The following is a 12,038-nucleotide window of genomic DNA, read 5'->3' as shown; positions in this document are numbered from 1 at the left end:
AGGAAGAAGACACCAGCACACTCAGTAGTTTAGTAGAGCCGCTCTACAGACACACACACACACACACACACACACACACACACACACACACACACACACACACACACACACACACACACACACACACACACACACACACACACACACACACACACACACACACACACACACACACACACACACACACACACACACACAGTGATATGGAGACATTATACTGCCCCAGAGGAGCCAAGGAGTGATAGTCTGTCCCAGATCAGTTTATTCAGCATATCCATAGCAATGCCTTGCCAAACAGAGCACAGATCTGGGACCAGGATAATAGAGTAGCTCACTACTGCCTGAAATGAAAAGCTGCTTAGCGCACCCTCCTAGCCCCATATATGCTAATGTTTGTAAAAGACTGACAAGAGTTATTGTGTGGGTGGGTGGACGTGCCAACCGCTTGGGAGTGTTACATTATTACCCCATCTGTTTACCAGAGGCCCAGAGCCAACCCAGCTGGGAGACAGTTAACAGGTCAGGATCTGATCAGATTCTAGTATTGCATCGCTGTCAGAAACTAGCTCACAGTGATTGATCTACAGATAACGGCCAAAATAAAGGAAACACCAACATAAAGTTTCTTAACAGGGTGTTCGGCCACCACGAGCCAGAACTTGTTTCTATGCACCTTGACATATAGTAGGTTATTGATGGACAGTGAAGCAGTAGGTTCCAGACTTACAGTGGGCTATTGATGGACAGTGAAGCAGTAGGTTCCAGACCTACAGTGGGTTATTGATGGACAGTGAAGCAGTAGGTTCCAGACTTGCAGTGGGTTATTGATGGACAGTGAAGCAGTAGGTTCCAGACTTACAGTGGGTTATTGATGGACAGTGAAGCAGTAGGTTCCAGACTTACAGTGGGTTATTGATGGACAGTGAGTCAGTAGGTTCCAGACTTACAGTGGGTTATTGATGGACAGTGAAGCAGTAGGTTCCAGACTTACAGTGGGCTATTGATGGACAGTGAAGCAGTAGGTTCCAGACTTACAGTGGGTTATTGATGGACAGTGAATCAGTAGGTTCCAGACTTACAGTGGGTTATTGATGGAGAGTGAATCAGTAGGTTCCAGACTTACAGTTGGTTATTGATGGACAGTGAATCAGTAGGTTCCAGACTTACAGTTGGTTATTGATGGACAGTGAAGCAGTAGGTTCCAGACTTACAGTTGGTTATTGATGGACAGTGAAGCAGTAGGTTCCAGACTTACAGTTGGTTATTGATGGACAGTGAAACAGTACGGATTCCTTCCTTGTAGGTCAGGAGTAAGGGACAAATGGTAACTACTGAGGACATTGCTACTGGTCAGGCGAGGGTTAGGTTGCTTGTTAGGTTACTTCCTACGTCCTGGGATGGCATCAGAGTGTGACGTGCTCCTCTCTGTTGGACCTTAACTTTTAGTTCAACAGCTTCCCTCCCTCCCTCCCACCATCACCGTACCACCACCTCCCCTGGACCCGATCTGCCCCTCTCACTCCGTCTCTCTGAAACAGCCCAGATGTGTCACAATGGACCGTTAAGGCCTGCCCAGCTATTTAAAGAGATAGAGATGCAGTCTCTCTCAAGCGTACACCCACTTACAGGAAAAGCTGTAGGCACATGGTGTGTGTCAGGGTACAATGGCATGCAGAAGAATCTCTGGCACATTTTGTGAGTATGTGCGTTTGAGGTGGTTGGGCGAATATTGTGGGGTCTGAGAAACATAATGTGTTGAATCTACTAGTTTACAATCCCTGAGCTCTAGTCTGGAGGTCTCCTTGTCAGGTTTACATTGCCTCCTGGTAGTCTGATCAAGTTTACATTACCTCCAGGTAGTCTGATCATCAAGTTTACATTACCTCCAGGTAGTCTGGTCATCAGGTTTACATTTCCTCCTCAGACAAACAAAGCACGAGGTGATGGTACTCATGTCCACTGACATCCCGTCCTTCAGCGCCCGTTTAAATCCACAATGGAGTCTGTGTATGAAATGGCACCCTTCTCACTACATAGTTCATGACTTTTGACCAGAGTAGTCTACTACATATGGAATAGAGTGCCATTGAGGACACAGCCACTGAAATATGCTCATTTGTGACTCGGTTTTATATGAAAATACCATTGACCTACAGAATCATTACCCTGTAAATTATATCAAAGCCCTGGAGGTGAGGGTTGTGGCATAGAGCTGTGACTTTCTATAAGGATACAGTGCTAACTATAGCAACTCTAGAGAGATGAGGTGTTTGTGCTTCTTATGATGATAATGTGATTATCTGAGATCAGAAACAGTTTGTGGTGGTGTGAGGAACTGCTGTGCTCTCCCCGCCTGACTGCCTCTTTTCTCCTTCTTCCCTATTTTCCTCATTTTCCTCTAACTACCACACTTCCTGTTGTCTCCTTAGAGACAGAAATATAAATAAACAACAGCGAATGAAAAGAAATGCAGGGCAGAATTCTCAAATCATCCCACGCTATGATTCAGCAGGAAAGAGCAGTCTGCTAACTCTGTCTCCCGTCACCCATTCACCCCACCCACCCACCTATCTCTCGCTCGCCTGATCTCTCTCAACAGAAGGAGAGAACAACAGATCAATCATATAGATCGTCCAGGCATTCCTCTCAATTTCACTGTGTAATCTTCAGACTCAAGGCTCCGTGAGTTGGCCATCTCTCTTTAACCCAGCGTGATTCAAAATGTTGCTAATGACCCATGAAAGTCAGTTTGCAGTTACACATCATATCATATCACTTTGTTTGGTGGAACAGAGTTATGTGGGGTATGCTGGTGAGTGATATGAGGGAATTTTATGACAGGTTTCATTAGCCTGTGTCAATACTGAGAAACAAAGGGATAGAACAAGATGGCGCAGAAGAACATGGCTGACGTTTTACATTCTCCAAACCAATCGTACTATTTTGTGAGGTTTTTTTGCATTTTGTGTCACTTATTGTGTACATAATGTTGCTGCTACCGTCTCTAATGACCAAAAATAACTTCTGGACATCAGAAAAGCGATTACTCACCGCGGACTGGAAGAAGCTTTTTCCTTTAACGACTCCGACGAGAAGGATATCCTGCTTTCACTGGAACAGGCCCACATCCCTGCATTTCACGTGAAGAAAAGATGCAGGAAAAGGGTCCGCAGATCGGGCAGCCTTCTGAGAATCCATAGGCGAGCGAGTGAACTCCCACTGCCGTCCATTCTTCTTGCTAATGTGCAGTCATTGGAAAATAAAATTGATGACCCACGATTAAGATTATCTAACTAATGGGACATTAAAAACTGTCGCATCTTATGTTCCACCGAGACATGGCTGAATGACGACATGGACAATATAGAGCTTGTGGGATTTTCCATGCACCAGCAGAACAGAGACACTACCTCTGGTAAGACGAGGGCTGGGGGTGTGTGTATATTTGTCAATAGCAGCTGGTGTCTATGTTTAATATCAAAGAAGTTTCGAGGTATTGCTCGCTTGAGGTAGAGTACCTTACGATAAAATGTAGACCACACTATCTACCAAGAGAGTTTTCCTCTATATTATTTGTAGCCGTCTATTTACCACCACAGGACGAAGCTGGCACTAAGACCGCACTCAACCAACTCTATAAGACAATAATCAAAGAAGAAAACGCTCACCCAGAAGCAGCGCTCCTAGTGGCCGGGGACTTTAATGCAGGCAAACTTATATCAGTTTTACCAAATTTTTACCAGCATGTCACATGTACAACCAGAGAATAAAAGTCCTAGGCCGCCTCTACTTCACACACAGATATGCATACACACCTCTCCCCACACTCTATTTGGAAAATCTGACCATATTTCTATCCCCCTGATTCCTGCTTACAAGCAAAAACTAAAGCAGGAAGTACCAGTGACTCGATCAATAAGGAAGTGGTCAGATGACTCGGATGCTACACTACAGGACTGTTTTGCTAGCACAGACTGGAATATGTTCTGGAATTCATCCAATGGCACTGAGGAGTACACCACCTCAGTCATTGGCTTCATCCTCACAGTGACTGTACGTGCATATCCCAAAAATAAGCCATGGGGTAGAGGCAACATCCGCATTGAGCTAAAGGCCAGAGCTGCCGCTTTCAAGGAGCGGGAGACTCATCTGGACGCTTAAAAGAAATCCCGCTATGCCCTCAGGCGAACCATCAAACAAGCAAAGCATCAATACAGGATTAAGAATGAATCCTTCCACACCAGCTCTGATGCTCGTCGGATGTGGCAGGGCTTGAAAACTATTACGGATTACAAAGGGAAATCCAGACGAGAGCTGCCCAGTGATGCAAGCCTACCAGATGAGATAAATGCCTTTTATCCTCGCTTCGAGGCAAGCAACACCAAAGCATGCACGAGAGCACCAGCTGTTCTGGATGACTGTGTGATAATGCGCTCAGTAGCCGATGTGAACAAAACCTTTAAACAGGTCAACATTCATAAAGCCACTGGGCCAGATGGATTACCAGGACATGTACTTAAAGCATGCGCTGACCAACTGTCAAGTGTCCTCACTGACATTTTCAACCTCTCCCTGACCAATCTGTAATACCTTCATGTTTCAAGCAGACCACCATAGTCCCTGTGCCCAAGGAAGTGAAGGTAACCTGCCTAAATGATTACCTTTGAAAGGCTGGTCATGGCTCAAATCAACAGCACCCTCCCGGACACCCTAGACCCAATCCAATTCGCATACCGCAGCAGCAGATCAACAGATGACAAAATCTCAATCGCACCCCACACTGGCTTATAGGGAGGAGGTCTGAGAACTGGCAGTGTAGTGCCAGAACAACTACCTCTCCCTCAATGTGAGCAAGACTAAGGAGCTGATCGTGGACTACAGGAAAAGGCGGGACGAACAGGTCCCCATTAACATCGATGGGGCTGTAGTGGAGCGAGAGTTTCAAGTTCCTTGGTGTCCACATCACCAACAAACTATGATGGTCCTAACATACCAAGACAGTCATGAAGAGGGCATGAAAAAACATTTTCCCCCTCAGGAGACTGAAAAGATTTGGCATGGGTCCCCAGATCCTAAAAAGGTTCTACACCTGCACAATTGAGAGCAACCTGACCGGTTGCGTCACCGCCTGGTAAGGCAACTGCTCGGCATCTGACGTAAGGCGCTACAGAGGGTAGTGTGAATGGCCCAGTACATCACTGGGGCCAAGCGTCCTGCCATCCAGGACCTATATAGTAGGCGGTGTCAAAGGAAAGTCCATAAAATTGTCAGAGACTCTAGTCACCCAAATAATAGACTGTTTTCTCTGCTACTGCACAGCAAGCGGTACCGGAGCGCCAAGTCTAGGACCAAAAGGCTTCTCAACAGCTTCTACCCCCAAGCCACAAGACTGTTGAACAATTAATAAAATCGCCACCGGACAATTTACATTGACACCCCCCTTACTTTTGTACAGTACACTGCTGCTACTCACTGTTTATTATCTATGCATAGTCACTTCACCCCTACCTATGTACAAATGACCTCAACTAACCTGTACTCCTGCCCACTGACTCAGTACCGTTGCCCCCTGTATATAGCCTCGCTATTGTTCTTCTTATTGTGTTACTTTTTATTATTACTTTTTACTTTAGTCTACTTTGTAAATATTTTTTCTTCTTGAACTGCAATGTTGGTTAAGAGCATGTAAGTAAACATTTCATTGTAAAGTCTACCCTCACGAACATGTGACAAATAAAGTTTGATTTGATAAGTAATGCAGTAGGCGTAACTACTTGCGCTAATGTCAGTTATGATAAGAAACCAATACAGAGAAACACATGTTATCTTGACTGTCTCAAGCTTCCTCTCTCTTCACTCTAACGGTCAGCACAACTGCAGTAATTGATGTTGGGACGCTTTTTTTCTTCTCATGACCAAAAGAGAAAGCTGATATTTCACAACGAGGACTAGGATTATTACAAAACGATCAAAAATAAACGTATAACATCATCCCCAAGACCAAGATACATTTGTTATACACTCTTCCTATTATTTCACGAAACAAGTCATGCTAAATACTTATTAGGGTTCGACTTCTCACTATTAAACTGTTAAGATAGTTACAATCTACTACTACTCTATTCTCACCATCACACTCCTTCCCCTTCTCATTGTCATAATGTACACTAGCCTAGTATTAGTGGTGAGACGAGTATCTGACAAGACAGAGAAGAAGAGATTGGCCAGGGACCAAGTGCCCTGATAAGATAGAGAAGAAGATATTGGCCAGAGACGAAGTCCCCTGAGAAAACAATTGTTTCCATGGATGTTAAGGCTCACAATTAGGGTTCACTTTTAGGGTTCACTGTTAAAATACCAGTCTGTTGTGTATCATGACATGGAAACTGGACACAGCTAGTTTGTGCTGGCATCCTCCCCCAGGCCTTTGTACCGGCTATGGCAGATTTGGTGCTATTTGGACACGGGTGTTATATTGGGATCATAGATGAGCTAATCTCAGTTACCCACAACTAAAATCTTACGTAATTTGTCTGTCCACAAGAGTTTGGAGATGAGTTTATTTTCCATTGAATAATGTGCATCACTGTCATAATGTTGTGATATGACACTGATATGACAATGTTGTGATATAGAACACCACCTTGGATTTGGTTGTGAAATAAGCAGGTAACATTATCATAACCAGAATCATACTTGGATTCATTCAGAGGTATTGCCCTATGATGTCATGTAATATCATGTTTTTCAACTGACTGATCTATACACATAGATTTGATTAAAATAGCGTCGTTGTCTAAGGAAAATTCCTTCTGTGGACAGTAAGGAGTGTAAATGAAAGTGAAAAATGTGTAGCAATGCATTAATATTGATAGAGTTCAATAATATCAACAAGTAAATTATTTAGACTCACATCTGGAAAATCTAATTTCATTTAAAAAAACTATAAATAATAATTATATACAGTGGGTTGCAAAAGTAATCACCCCCTTTGCATTGTTAATTTATTTTTGCCTTACAACCTGGAATTAAAATAGATTTTTTGGGGGGGGTTGTATCATTTGATTTACACAACATGACTACCAATTTGAAGATGCAAAATTATGTTTTTTTTGTGAAACCAACAAAAATAAGACTAAAAAACAAAACTTGAGCGTGCATAACTATTCACTCCCTCAAAGTCAATATTTTGTAGAGCCACCTTTTGCAGCAATTACAGCTGCAAGTCTCTTGGGGTATGTCTCTTTAAGCTTGGCACATCTAGCCACTGGGATTTTTGCCCATTCTTCAAGGCAAAACTGCTCCAGCTTCTTTACGTTGGATGGGTTCAGCTGGAGTACAGCAATTCTTAATGTCATACCACAGATTCTCAATTGGATTGAGGTCGGGCTTTGACTAGGCATATCCAAGACATTGAAATGTTTTCTCGTTAACCACTCGAGTGTTGCTTTAGCAGTATGCTTAAGGTCATTGTCTCAAATCTCTGGAAGACTGAAACAGGTTTCCCTCAAGAATTTCCCTGTATTTAGAACCATCTATCATTCCTTCAATTTTGACTAGTTTCCCAGTCCATGCTGATGAAAAACATCCCCACAGCATGATGCTGCCACCACCACCATGCTTCACTGTGGGGATGGTGCTCTCGGGGTGATGAGAGGTGTTGGGTTTGCGGCAGACATAGCGTTTTCCTTGATGGCTAAAAAGCTACATTTTAGTCTCATCTGACCAGAGTACCTTCTTCCATATGTTTGGAGAGTCTCCCACATGCCTTTTGGTGAACACCAAATGTGTTTGCTTATTTTTTTCTTTAAGCAATGATTTTTTTTCTGGACACACTTCCATAAAGCCCAGGACTGTGGAGTGTATGGCTTAAAGTGGTCCTATGGACATATACTCCAATCTCCACTGTTGAGCTTTGCAGCTCCTTCAGGGTTATCTTTGGTGTCTTTGTTGACTCTCTGATTAATGCCCTCCTTGCTTGGTTCGTGCGTTTTGGTGGGTGGCCCTCTCTTGGCAGGTTTGTTGTGGTGCCATATTCTTTCCATTTAAAAAATAATGATTTAATGGTGCTCTGTGGGATGTAAAAAGTTTCAGGTATTTTTTTATCACCCAACCCTGATCTGTACTTCTCCACAACTTTGTCTCTGACCTGTTTGGAGAGCTCCTTGGTCTTCAAATAAAATAAAATAAAATTGTATTGGTCACATACACAAGGTTAGCAGATGTTAATGCTAGTGTAGCGAAATGCTTGTGCTTCTAGTTCCGATGGTGCAGTAATATCTTACAAGTAATCTAACACTTTCACAACAACTACCTTACACACACAAGTGAAAAAGGAATGAAAAATAATATGTACATATAAATACATGGATGAGCGATGGCCGAATGGCATAGGCAAGATGCAGTAGATGGTATAGAGTCCAGTATAGACATATGAGTAATGTAGAATATCTAAACATTATACAAAGTGGCATTTTAAAGTGACTAGTGATACATTTATTACATCAAATTTTGTATTATTAAAGTGGCTAGAGATTGAGTCACTATTTTGGCAGCAGCCACTCAATGTTAGTGATGGCTGTTTAACAGTCTGATGGTCTTGAGATAGAAGCTGTTTTTCAGTCTCTCGGTCCCAGCTTTGGTGCACCTGTACTGACCTCGCCTTCTGGATGACAGCGGGGTGAAGAGGCAGTGGTTGTGTCCTTGATGATCCTTTTGGCCTTTCTGAGACATAGGGTGCTGTAGGTGTCCTGAAGGGCAGGTAGTCTGGAGTGCCTTACGCTTCTAGAACTTAAAACTTTCCACCTTTTCCACTACTGTCCCATTGATGTGGATAGGGGGATGCTCACTCTGCTGTTTCCTGTAGTCCACAATCATCTCCTTTGTTTTGTTGACCATGAGTGTGAGGTTATTTTCCTGACACCACACTCTGAGGGCCCTCACCTCCTCCCTGTAGGCCTTCTCAATTTTGTTGGTAATCAAGCCTACTACTGTAGTGTCGTCTTGAGTTAGCGGTGTGCATGGCCATGCAATCATGGGTGAACAGGGAGTACAGGAGAGGGCTGAGAAGGCACCCATGTGGGGCCCCAGTGTTGAGGATCAGCGGGGTGGAGATGTTGTTTTTATACCCTCACCACCTTGGGGTGGCCCGCCATTAAGTACAGGACCCAGTTGCACAGGGCGGGGTCGAGACCCAGGGTCTCAAGCTTTATTTATAACGTGTTTGGAGGCTACTATGGTGTTAAATTCTGAACTGTAATCCATGAATAGCATTCTTACATATGTATTCCTCTTATCCAGATAGGTTAGGGCAGTGTTCAGTGAGATTGTGATTGCATCGTCTGTGGACCTATTGGGGTGGTAAACAAATTGGATTGGGTCTATTGATTCAGATAGGGTGGAGGTGATGTAATCCTTGACTAGTCTCTCAAAGCACTTCATGATGACGGAAGTGAGTGCTACAGGGCGATAGTCGTTTAGCACAGTTACCTTAGCTTTCTTGGGAACAGGAACAATGATGGCCCTCTTGAAGCATGAGGGAACAGCAGACTGGGATAGGGATTGATTGAATATGTCCGTAAACACACCTGCCAGGTTAACTGCACTTGCTCTGAAGACATGGCTAGGGATGTAGTCTGGGCTAACAGCCTTGCGAGGGTTAACACGTTTAAATGTTTTACTCACATTGGCTGCAGTGAAGGAGAGCCCACAGGTTTTGGTAGCGTGCTGTGTCAGTAGCATTGTTTTGTCCTCAAAGTGAGCAAAGAAATTGTTTAGTCTGTCTGGGAGCAAGACACCGGTGTCCGCTACTGGGCTGGTTTTCTTTTGTCATCCGTGATTGATTGTTGACCCAGCCGCATACTTCTGGTGTCTGAGCTGTTGAATTGCAACTCTACTTTGTCTGTATACTGATGCTTAGCTTGTTTGATTGACTTGCGGAGGGAATTTTTATTTTACCTTTATTTAGCTACACTGTTTGTATTTGGTCATGTTTCTGATCGCCTTGCCATGATTAAAAGCAGTCGTTTGCACTTTCAGTTTTGCACGAATGCTGCCATCAATCCACGGTTTCTGGTTGGGGAAGGTTTTAATAGTCACCGTGGGTGCAACATCACCGATGCACTTGCTAATAAACTCACTCACTGAATCAGCATATACGTCAATGTTGTTGTTCGATGCTATCCAGAACATATCCCAGTCCAAGTTATCGAAGCAATTTTGAAGCGTGGAATCACATTGGTCGGACCAGCATTGAACAGACCTGAGCAAGGGCGTTTCCTGATTACGTTTCTGTCTATAGGCTGGGAGCAACAAAATGGAGTCGTGGTCAGATTTGCCGAATGCAGAGTGGGGGAGGGCTTTGTATGCGTCGCAGAAGTTCGAATAGCAATCCATAATTTTGCCAGTCCGGTTCGCGCAGTTGATATGCCAATAAAATTTAGGCAGCTTTGTTTTCAGATTCTTAAAATCTCCAGCTACAATAAATGCAGCCTCAGGATATGTGTTTTCCAGTTTACATAGAGTCGAATTAAGTTCTTTCAGTGCGGTCGAGGTGTCTTCTTTGGGGGAGATATACACGGCTGTGATTATAATCCAATCAAATGTATTTATATAGCCCTTCTTACATCAGCTGATATCTCAAAGTGCTGTACAGAAACCCAGCCTAAATCCCCAAACAGCAAGCAATGCAAGTGTAGAAGCACGGTGGCTAGGACAAACTCCCTAGAAAGGACAAAACCTAGGAAGAAACCTAGAGAAGAACAAGGCTATGAGGGGTAGCCAGTCCTCTTCTGGCTGTGCCGGGTGGAGAATATAAAAGAACATGGCCAGGATGTTCAAATGTTCATAAATGACCAGCATGTTCAAATAATAATCACAGTGGTTGTTGAGGGTGCAACAAGTCAGCACCTCAGGAGTAAGTCTCAGTTGGCTTTTCATAGCCGATCATTGAGAGTATCTCTACCACTCCTGCTGTCTCTAGAGAGTTGAAAACAGCAGGTCTAGGACTGGTAGCATGTCCGGTGAACAGGTCAGGGTTCCATAGCCGCAGCAGAACAGTTGAAACTGGAGCAGCAGCACGGCCAGGTGGACTCGGGACAGCAAGGAGTCATCATGCCAGGTTGTCCTGAGGCATGGTCCTAGGGCTCAGGTCCTCTGAGAGAGAAAGAAAGAATTAGAGAGAGCATACTTAAATTCACACAGGACACCAGCTAAAACAGGAGATATACTCCAGATATAACAGACTGACCCTTGCCCCCCCGACACATAAACGACTGCAGCATAAATACCAGAGGCTGAGACAGGGTCAAGGGACACTGTGGCCCCATCAATTGATTCCCCCAGACAGGGCCAAACAGGCAGGATATAACCCCACCCACTTTGCAAAAGCACAGCCCCCACACCACTAGAGGGATATTTTCAACCACCAACATACCATCCTGAGACAAAGCCGAGTATAGCCCACAAAGATCTCCGCCACGGCACAACCCAAGGGGGGGCGCTAACCCAGACAGGAAGATCACATCAGTGACTCAACCCACTCAAGTGACGCACCCCTCCTAGGGACGGCATGGAAGAGCACCAGTAAGCCAGTGACTCAGCCACTGTAATAGCGTTAGAGGCAGAGAATCCCAGTGGAGAGAGGGGAACCGGCCAGGCAGAGACAGCAAGGGTGGTTCGTTGCTCCACAGCCTTTCCGTTCACCTATAATCGGAGATAATTATCTTAGTAGATAATGAGGTCAGAATTTGATTGTAAGGAATTATGTGTCAGGTGAACAAAAGGACTTGAGTTCCTGTATGTTGTTATGATCACACCACGACTCGTTAATAATAAGGCATACACCCCCTTCCTGAGTGAGCCATGTCTTTGTGAAACAGAGAATGTTACAATATCTGATTTCTCTCTGGAAGGCAAACCTTGCTCGGACTTTGGCGAATAGTATACTCGGGAGCGGTGAGCGATGTGCCCTTCTACTGAGCCTGACCAGAAGACCGCTCTGTCTGCCCCTTCTGCGGCACCATTGTTTTGGGTCACCT

Source organism: Oncorhynchus masou, chromosome 24, assembly GCF_036934945.1.
Source record: "Oncorhynchus masou masou isolate Uvic2021 chromosome 24, UVic_Omas_1.1, whole genome shotgun sequence".
NCBI classification, from domain to species: Eukaryota; Metazoa; Chordata; class Actinopteri; order Salmoniformes; family Salmonidae; genus Oncorhynchus; species Oncorhynchus masou.
The sequence above is the reverse complement of the archived record's forward strand: the minus strand, read 5'-3'. Positions refer to the sequence as shown.